The 11,137-nt window shown below is 36.2% G+C and overlaps 1 pseudogene; it reads right to left on the bottom strand.

Moving 5' to 3' along the window:
- Positions 1–319: 319 nt before the first annotated feature.
- Positions 320–11,137, bottom strand: part of LOC124087132 (ragulator complex protein LAMTOR5-like) — a 71,632-nt pseudogene continuing 60,814 nt past the window's right edge.

Below are 11,137 nucleotides of genomic sequence, written 5' to 3'. Positions count from 1 at the left end.
CCTCAGTTTATACCCAAAGGACCTAAAATCAGCATAGCCACATCAATGTTTTATTTTATTTTGTTTTTTTTCCCTCCAAGCAGATTTATTTAACCTAACAAAATTTTATATACAAAGTGACCTGGACATGCTGCTTCAAAACATGATCCTTTTTTATTAATATCCTGAGAGGTTGGTTAAAAAGCAACTCACTCTAAAATAAATAGAAAATTACCCAGTGCACATTAAATGAATGGTTTAATCACTGCAACATAAATAGTTTTATAAGATAATTAACATAGGTAATTATGAAAGGCTGCTGGAGAACTAATGAGAGACATCAAGAGGCTACTTTGTGCACTGCCATTATGATGCCATCCTGCTTTTGTATCATAACATTCCCATTATCTGATTCTAGGCACACCACAGGATTATCAGTGGGGTCAGAGGTTAGTTTATCTGCTTGCTGGGCTAGAACAGATATCACCTTAGCATCTTCATCTGACAGGGTCCTGCAACAGCCAAGATAAAGTCCTTGTGAATCTATGCACTAGACTCCAATAATGGATGGATTCTTCATTGTATCCTCCAAGTGCTGCTCCAAACTCTCCTCCTTCACACTCAAAGCTCACCCCAGCACAAGCCACATCAATGTTTATAGCAGCACAATTCACAATAGCTAAGCTATGGAACCAACCTAGATGACCTTCAACAGATGAATAAATAAAGAAAATGTAGTAAATATACACAATGGAATATTACTCAGTCATAAAGAAGAATGTTATTGAAGCATTTGCCAGTAAATGGATGAAACTAGAGACAATAAGGCTAAGTGAAATAAGCCAGTCCCAAAAAACCAAAGGCTTAATGTTTTATTTGATATGTGGATATGAATACACAATAGAATTTCATTGGATTAGACAAAGGGATAAAGAGAAGGGGAAGGGAATAGGAACAGAAAAGAATGAATTGAACATAACTTTCCTGTGTCCATATATGAATACGTAGTCAGTATAACTCCATATTATGTAGAATCACAAGAATGGAATCCTAATTAGAATAAGTTCTACTCCATATATGTGTAATATATCAAAATAACTCTACTGTCATGTATATCTAAGAAGAACAAACAAGAAGATCACTAGAGACCTGAGAAGGCCTGCCCCACCATGTGCCCACCTTGCCAGAAACTGGAGAGGGCCACCACCACACTTGCACAGAGATATCCACAGCATGCTGCAATTCCCTATCAACAAATATGTGGCTCCACCCAAAGCACCTTCATCTTGGGACACTACAGCCACACCATAACTCTCCCCACATGGTAATTTCCACTGTGGAATAATAGACAGGACCATGAAGCAGCTGCCTGCTGCAGCACTGCATGCCACAGTGCAGCATCACTGAACAGGCCAACTAATGCTGTTGCACAGCCCATCCTTCCAGCAGTTGCCTCCATATTGGGACACCTCCACTACCATCTTGGGTTAACTTTGCTGCCACCTCTGCCATCTTTAATTGGGATAGCTTCCATCTTAGGACACTGACTAAGGCCTTGAAGCCCAACATCAAGGTACAGGCTTGATGCTACTGCCTACACCATAGGGACATGGATGGTTTCATCCAGGGAACAACAACCAGGAACTGGAAGACCATTACCAAGGTCCCTAGGGCCCAGTTGCACCAGAGTTATCCCTAATAGGTGTGCTAGCAGTCACCATCCTGTGGCAGAGGCAAAGAGAATCCTGCATGGGGTCACATCTTTCTCTTTTATCTCCTGCTAACAGCCAACTTCTTTTGAGTCCCTGTTCACTCATCCTAAAATCTAATACCTTTATATTCTCACATCCTATCTCATAAACATCACATCCTAGCCCCCACCCCCATTCTTTCTTTGTTCACCATTAGAAATAATTGTAAACCCTTAGATAAACCTACTAGCTATATGGTAGATGATAACCAAACTCATCATTCTGTTTATCATGACAAAACTGTAAATGTTCAAATAGGAGATAATCGATTTATGGCTGTACATTGGTTGCATTGGGTGCTACAAACATTGATCTCTCCCTTAAAGGTGAGGTATAAGTAAACTGCAGGGACACTACAAGATTGTAGGGTAGAAACTGCAATATTTCAGCTCCACACTGCAAGAGAGGAAGACACATAGACAACATGAAAAAACAAGGCAAGAAAGTGCCCCAAATAGAATCCATTGACAGTGCAGTATATGAAATATCAGAGGAGATCAGAATGTACATAATTAAAATGATCTGTGAATTAAAGAATGACATAAGAGAGCAAAAGGCAAAAATTCATCTTCCAACAAAGCAGTAAGAAAGCAAATATAGGCGAAAATTGATCACTCCAGCAAAAAGATAAGAGAACAAATACAGGTACCAAAAGATTACTTCAAAAAAGAGAGATTCTGAAAAACAAAAACACAAAAACCCTTGAAAGGAAGGAAACAATAAACCAAATTAAAAAACTCAATAGAAAGCATCACCAACAGACTAGATTACTTGGAAGACAGAACCTCAGACAATGAAGACAAAATACAATCTTGAAAATAAAGTTGACCACACAGTAAAGATGGTAAGAAACCATGAACAGAACATCCAAGAATTATGGGATAACATCGAAAGATCAAATCTAAGATTTATCAGGGTAGAGGAAGGTACAGATTCAAACCAAAGCAATGCACAATCTCTTCAATGAAATAAAATCAAAAAAATTTCCCAAAGAAGAAGAATGAATTGGAAAATCAAATACAGGGCACCAAATGTACAAAATTACAAGAGTGCAACACCAAGGCACAGTATAATGAAAATGCCTAGCATACAGAATAAGGATAGAATTTTAAAGGTGGCAAGAGAGAGGAATTATATTCCATATAGGAGGAGACCAATTTGGATCTCAGAAGATTTGTCAAACCAGAACCTCAAAGCTAGGAGATCCTGGAACAACATATACCAAGCTCTGAAAGAAAATGGATGCCAACCAATAACTTATATCCAGCAAAATTAAGCTTCAGAGTTGATGATGAAATTAAAACCTTCCATGAGAAAAGTTAAAAGAATTTATAGTGAGAAAGCCTGCACTACAGAACATTCTCAGCAAAATAGTCCATGAGTAGGAAATGAAAAACAAAAATGAAAATCAGCAAAGGGAGGAACTGCATTAAAGGAAAGGTCAACCAAAGGAGAAATCAAGTCAGATTAAAAACCAAAAATAAACCAAAAGGACCAGGAATACAAAACATATTTCAATAATAACCCAGAATGTGAGTGTCCTAAACTAATCAATTAAAAGACATAGAAAGGAAGGTTGGATTATATATAAAAGACCCAATAATATGCTGCCTTCAAGAGACTCATCTCATAGGAAAAGACTGAAGGTGAAAGGATGGGGAAAAACATGTCTCTCATATGGACCATGTAAATAATCAAGGGTTTCCATTCTCATATCACATAAAATGGACTTCAAGGTCAGTCAGAAGGGATAAAGAAGGACATTTCATACTGCTTAAGGAAATCATACATCAATAAGACATAACAATCGTAAATATTTATGCCCCAAACAATGGGGCGTATATGTATATCAAACAAACCCTTCTCAAGTACAAGAATGAAATAGACCACAATACAATAATACTGAATGACTTTAATATACCTCACTCACCACTGGATAGACCTTCCAAACAAAACTAAACAAAGAAACTATAGAACTCAATAAAACAATATTTTAGACTTAACAGACATTTATGCAATATTCTATCCATCAATGAGTGGATAGACTTTTTTCTCAGCAACACATGGATTGTTCTCCAAAATAGACCATATGTTATGTCACAAAGCAAGCCTTAGCAAATACAAAAAAATAGAGATACTATCTTGCATTCTGTCTGACCATAATGGAATGAAATTACAAATCAATGATAAAATGAAAAATAGAAGCTACTCCAACACCTGGAACCTAAATAATATGCTATTGAATGATGCATGGATAACAGAAGACATCAAGGAGAAGATAAAAAATTCTTAGAGGTAAATGAGAACACCAATACAACATATAAAAATCTCTGGGACACTATGAAGGCAGTGCTAAGAGGAAAATTCATTGCATTGAGCTCATTCATTAAAAGAATAAAAAGTCAACAAATAAATGACCTGACATTACATCTCAAAGCCCTAGAAAGAGAAGAATAAACCAACATCAAAAGTACTAGAAGATGAGAAGTAATTAAAATCAGGGTTGAAATCAATGAAATTGAAACAAAATAAATAATTGAAAAAATTGACAAAAACAAAAGCTTGTTCATTGAATAAATAAATAAAATTGACAAACCCTTAGCCACCTAATGAAAAGGAGAGAGAAAACTCAAATTACTAAAATTTGTGATGAAATATCATGACAGACACAATTTAAATACAGATGACAATTAAAAACTATTTTGAAAACTTATACTCCAGCAAAAATAGAAAACCTCTAAGACACTGACAAATTTCTAGAGGCATATGATCTACCCAAACTGAATCAGAAGGACATACACAATTTAAACAGATCAATTTCAAGCAAGGAAATAGAAGATGCCATCAGAAGCCTACTAACCAAGAAAAGCTCGGGACCAGACGGAATCTCAGCTGAGTTCTATGAGACCTACAAAGAAGAATCAATACCAATACTCCTCAAATTATTCCATGAAATAGAAAAGGAGGGAACCCTTCCAAACTCATTCTATGAGGCTAGTATCATCCTGGTACCAAAACCAGACAGACACACATCAAGGAAAGAAAATTTCAGACCAATAACCCTGATGAACATAGAATCAAAATTCTCAATAAAATTTTGGCAAATTGTATACAAAAACACTATGATCAAGTGGGGTTCATTCCATATGGTTAAACATATGGGAATCAATAAATGTAATTCATCACATCAATAGACTTAAAGATAAGAATCATATGATTATATTAATTGATGCAGAGAGAGCATTTGACAAAACACAGCACCCTTTCATGTTCAAAACACTAGAAAAACTAAAATTAGTAGGAACATATCTCAACATTGTAAAGCTATCTATTCTAAACTCAAGGCCAACATCATTCTAAATGGAGAAAAATTGGAAGCATTCCCTCTAAAAACTGGAACAAAACAGGAATGACCTCTTTCATCACTTCTATTCAACATAGTCCTTGAAACTCTAGCCAGACCAATTAGATGAAAGAAATCAAAGGGATACGAATAGGAAAAGAAGAACTCAAAACTATCATTATTTGCTGACAACATGATTCTATACTTAGAGGATCCAAAAAATTCCACCAGAAAACTTATAGAACTAATAAATAAACTCAGCAAAGTAGCAGGATATAAAATCAATACCCATAAATCAAATGCATTTCTATACATTAGAGATGAATCATCGGAAAGAAAAATTAGAAAACTACTCCATTGATAGTAGCCTCAAAAAAACAAAAAACAAACAAAAAAACAACCTTGGGTATCAATTTGACAAAAGAGGTGAAAGACCTCTACAATGAAAACTACAGAAAGAAATTGAAGAAGATCTTAGAAGATGGAAAGATTTCCCATCCTCTTGGATAGGCAGATTTAATATTGTCAAAATGGCCATACTACCAAAAGCGCTATACCAATTCAATGTGACTCCAATTAAAATCCCAATGTCATTCCTTATAGAAATAGAAAAAGCAATCATAAAATTCATTTGGAAAATAATTGGAGACCCAGAATAGCCAAAGCAATCCTTAGCAAGAAAAGTGAAATAGGAGGCATCGCAATACCAGATCTTAAACTGTACTACAAAGCAATAGTAACAAAAATGGCATGGAATTGGCACCAAAATAGACATGTAGACTAATGGTACAGAATAGAAGACACAGAGACAAACTCGCATAAATACAGTTATCTCATACTAAAAAAAAAAAAAAATGCCACACACATTGGAGAAAGGATAGCCTCTTCAACAAATGGTGCTAGGAAAACTGGAAATTCATATGCAGCAAAATGAAACTAAACCCCTATTTCTCACCATGCACAAAACTCAAAATAGATCAAGGACCTATGAATTAGACCAGAGACCCTACACCTAATATAAGAAAAAGTAGACCCTAATCTTCATCATGTCAGATTAGGCCCCAACTTCTTTAGCAAGACTCTTAAAGTGCAAGAAATAAATAAAGTGCAAGAATCAATAAATGGGATGGATTCAAACTAAAAAGCTTTTTATCAGCAAAAGAAACAATCAATGATGTGAAGAGAAAGCCTACATTTGGGGAGCAAATTTTGCCACACACTTCAGATAAAGCAGGATATATAAAGAACTCAAAAAATTTAACATTAAAAAAAAAAACCCAAACAATAAATGAGCTAAGGAGCTGAACAGACACTTCTCAGAAGAAGATATACAACAGATCACAAATGTATGAAAAAATGTCCAACATCTCTAGTAATTAGAGAAATGCAAATCAAAACTACTCTAAGATTTCATCTCTAGGCAGAATGGTAATTATCAAGAATAAAAGCAATGATAAGTGTTGGCAAGGATATAGGGGAAAAGGCACACTCATACATTGCTGATGTTACTGCAAATTGGTGCAACCAACCTGAAAAGCAGTGTGGAGATTCCTTAGAAAACTTGGAATGGAACCACTATTTGACCCTCTCCTCAGTCTATACCCAAAGGACTTAAAAACAGCATACTACAGTGACACAGCCACTTCAATGTTTATAGCAGCACAATTCACAATAGCTAAATTGTGGAACCAACCTAGAGGCCCTTCAATAAATGAATGGATAAAGAAACTGTGGTATACACACACAGTGGAATATTACTGAGCATTAAAAGAGAATAAAATTATGGCATTTGCACGTAAATGGATGGAGTTGGAGAATATCATGCTAAGTGAAATAAACCAATCCAAAAAAACAGGGACTGAATGTTTTCTCTGATAAGTGGATGCTAATTCATAATGGAGGTTGGGGGCATGGGATGAGTGGAGCAACTGTGGATGGGGCAAATGGCAGGTGGGGAGGGACATGAGGGTAGGAAAGATGGTGGAATGAGACACACATCATTACCTTAGGTACGTGTATGATTGCATGAATGGTGTGACTCTACTTCATGTGCAACCACAGAAGTGAAAAATTCTGCTCCATTTGTGTACAATGAATTAAAGAGCTTTCTGCTGTCATACATAACTGATTAGAACTAATAAAAAAATTGTGCACCAATCATTTGTTTAAAATCATAATGAAATAATATATACCAAACATTAATAAAGGTGATATTTTAATTATTAAAAGAAAAAGGAGCAAAGAAATTGGATTACAAATAAAGATACTTATGATGCAAGTAGGATAGAAAGATTATACCACTTGAATCCTGGGTTCAAATGTTTATGTGTCCTATCTTTCTGCCACATCACTCCTTCCCCTTTCGTGGCATGATTATGAAGAGCAGAACTGGAATTTGGACAAGGAAGCTTGGCAGACAGAAAGTATCTGGAGCCAACACAATTTGCTCCATCAGCAAGAAGCAAGGGCAAGTATGCCTGGTACACTTATAGATCCCTAATTTTTCTTCTGAAGAGCTGTGGGTGCTATCCATGAATACATATAAGGCTACAACAGGACCACAATGAATATTCCTAGTGAGGAGCATTATTCGTTTCCTATTACTCTACAACTAATTAGCACAATCTTAGCAGCTTAACGCAGTACCCATTCATAATTCATAGTTCTGTAGGTTAGAAACCTGGCATTGCATGACTGGATTCTCCTCTCATCACAAGGCTGAAATCAAGGTTCAGGTGGGTTGAGTTCTTGTCTGAGGAAAAAAATCTACTTCCAAGCTCATTCTTCTTGGCAGAGTTTAATTTCTTGAAGCTGTAAGACTGACGTCCTGTTTCTGTGGTATCTCTCAGCTCATGGCTGCCTTCAGCTTCTAGAGGCTGCTCACATTCCTTGCCATATGCCCTCCTCTGTCTTCAAGTCCTTTCATGCTTTAAATGTCTGTCTGTCTCTGATCTCTGGACTTGATATAAGGGCTTTTCTGGGTATTTTAGGCTTACCTGAACAATGTCCATAACTTAAAACCAGTGACTTGGGGATTGGGGATGTAGCTCAGTGGTAGAGTACTTATCTAGCATGCATGAGGCCCTAGGTTCCATCCCACAAAATGTGGTTAAAAAAAAAAAAATTGGGATCTTAAATACATTTGCAATATGTAAATAAGTGTTTGACTAAATAACTGAGAAAGGGGCCCAAATATTGGGGTGGGGGTTTTATGATTCTGCCTATCCTAGTTAATTTAGGGATGACAGCTGTCAGGGTAGAGGTGACCTATACTTTGTGATTTGATCTCCCCCCTCCTTTTACATCTAAATAGAATTTTTTTGTCTATTAATAGTTTGGGTCTGAATTATCTCCTAAAGTCCCACATATTAAATAAAGGCTTGTTCAACTGCCTTGCTGCTGTTGAGAGGTGATAAAACCTTTTGCAGGTTGGGCCCAGTGGAAGGAAATTATGTCACTGGAGGCATTGGTCCTTTCCTGTCTTCCACTTTCTTTGCTTCCTGGCTTCTATAAGGTGAGCAGCTCTTCTGCCATGCACTCCCCCACAAGACATATTACATCCTCACAGGTCCGAAACAACAGGACCAAGGAACCATGGGCTGAAACCTTTAAAACTTTGAGCCAGCTGGGTGCAGTGGCACATGCCTATAATCCCAGCAACTCTGGAAGCTGAGACAAAAGGATTGTAAATTCAAGACCAACATCAGCAACTTAGGGAGGACCTAAGGACCTAGTGAAACTCTGTCCCAAAAATAAAACACTACTGGGTGTGGTGGTGGAGGCCTCTAATCCCAGCAGCCTGGGAGGCTGAGGCAGGAGGATCACAAGTTCAAAGCCAGCCCCAGCAATAGTGAGATGCTAAACAACTCAGTGAGACCCTGTCTCTAAATAAAATACAAAATAGGGCTAGGGATGTGGCTCAGTGTTTGAGTGTCCCTTTGTTCAATCTCCAGTACCAAAACAAAACAAAAAATAATTTAAAAGGACTGGACTCCTTATAAATAATTTGTCTCAGATATTTTTGTCACAGCAGTAGGAAGTTGACTAAAACAAACTGTCCCATCAGATACTCTGGTTATTATATCTAATTTCAACATGTCTTACAAGTTACTAACTCACAATTGGTATTTAGCACATTTTTTATGAATTCTGCCTATGACTCACAAGCAACTTGTTTACATGTTATCTTCACTTAACACATTCAATGAGTTTCACCCATAAAATAGAAAATATAAGCTGTGTGCATAACTGGTATATAGGCTTGATACTTTTTATAAGTTTGAAATATTTCATTTATTTGGAAGAAATTAATATTATCAAATAATACAGCAAACAAACATTACAATGTTTCAGTCAGCAAAGAAGGGAGAAAGTGAAAATGGTATGTTCCACCTCTGCTTCCCATACTCTTAAAGGACTTTCACAAACAAGATTTTTTATATTTTTTATATATAGTGGTCAGAACTTAGTTGCATGGCCATTCCTAATTTAAAAAGAGATAATGAAAAGCAGTCTTTATTTGGGTGGTCATGTTCCTAGATAAAAATTGTATATTCTGTTACAAAGGAAGAAGGGGAGAAAGAGATGTAATTAGTTAAAAAGCCAAAAATAGCAATGATAATAATTTTAAGTAGATACTGGGCTAACACCATCATTTCTGTAGCTGGTAATGAGGCAATATGATTTATAACTAACCTTTCCCTTTTCCTAGATTGTTCCTTGTGTTCTGGTGGCACTTTAGCTTATGATTTTACTCTTCTCCCTTTCCTTTCCTCACTTTCCTATTCATCCCATCCTCAGCAGAGTGACTTAAACTTTCAATACTATGATTGATGTATCATTTTTTATATTTTCTACACAGTTTTTCTGGTACTCTGACAACACTAGATGATAGTAGAAAGAGATAACCCCAGGAGTTTCCTAGGATTCTTGCTATACCCGTCATTTCATCTATATAATAGCATTCATAGTACAACTAAAGTCATCACATCTTTTTATGCCTTTTGTTTTGATGGTATAGAGTCTGAAATAGGTGGAAATTTCTACCTCAAGTCTATTTCCACTATTACCACATTCCATTTCTTAAAACTCTCCCTGAGAGTTTAGAGCTTCAAATCTGTGGTTACTAGTTCTGGGGATAAAATTCTAAAAGCAGGTTATTAAATTTGATCATGAGCATTGCCACTCCCAAATATACTGCTAGTTTCCTAGAATCTTATTCCTTACTATAGAAGAGAAGTGTCATTGCTGGTGACTGGTTCAGAATATGTATCATATTCTACAAGTCGGGACTATAACACTACAAAATGAAGTTTCAAATCTGAAACTTCGGTTGAATTTTCAATAAAATGTTTCTCTTTCTCATGTGGCTGACTTGTATGCAAAGAGCATATGATAATAAATACTACGGGCTTCAGACTCATTTATTTGGTTTTTCTTTAAAGTATGAATGGGCTTTCTGTTTGCTGGACCCAGTGTCTTACCAATTAAAACTTTAAGAAATGTAAAGTTAACCTGGGTGAAGTAAAGTCTGGGTAATAAAATTGTAATAACTTCCTTCACTGCCTCCTGGCTGCTTTGCTCTTTGGTCTCTTGAGCAAGAACTAGGTCAAGAATGATAAACAATGTAAGTCATACCATCCAAATATTCAGCCATCATATTTAAGCAAGGTCAATATGAAATCTAAGATTGAGGTCAGAATTAGATTGGGCCAACTGTGCAACAAGTTTATATTAGAGTACCAAATATTTTATGATATTTCTAAGCCCCTGTTCTTTTAATATTTATTATTATTATTATTATTATTATTATTATTATTATTTTAGGTGTGGATGGACACAACACAATGCCTTTATTTTTAGTGGTGTTGAGGATTGAACCCGGGTCCTGCCCGTGCTAGGTGAGCGCTCTACCGCTGAGCCACAATCCCAGCCCTAAGCCCCTGTTCTAACTAGCAGAATTAGTAGTATCCTGGGATATGAGCATTAGGGATGTTAGATTATTGTCAGTATCAAATAGTTCATAAAAAGTTTTGTGGTACAGCATTTGCCTAGAATGTGCAAG

This window comes from Marmota monax, unplaced genomic scaffold (assembly GCF_021218885.2).
Source record: "Marmota monax isolate L192 unplaced genomic scaffold, Marmota_monax_Labrador192_F-V1.1 WCK01_AAM20220418_F8-fsc00012, whole genome shotgun sequence".
Classification (NCBI taxonomy): Eukaryota; Metazoa; Chordata; class Mammalia; order Rodentia; family Sciuridae; genus Marmota; species Marmota monax.
Note: the sequence above shows the minus strand (reverse complement) of the source record. Positions and strands in the feature narration are given on the sequence as shown.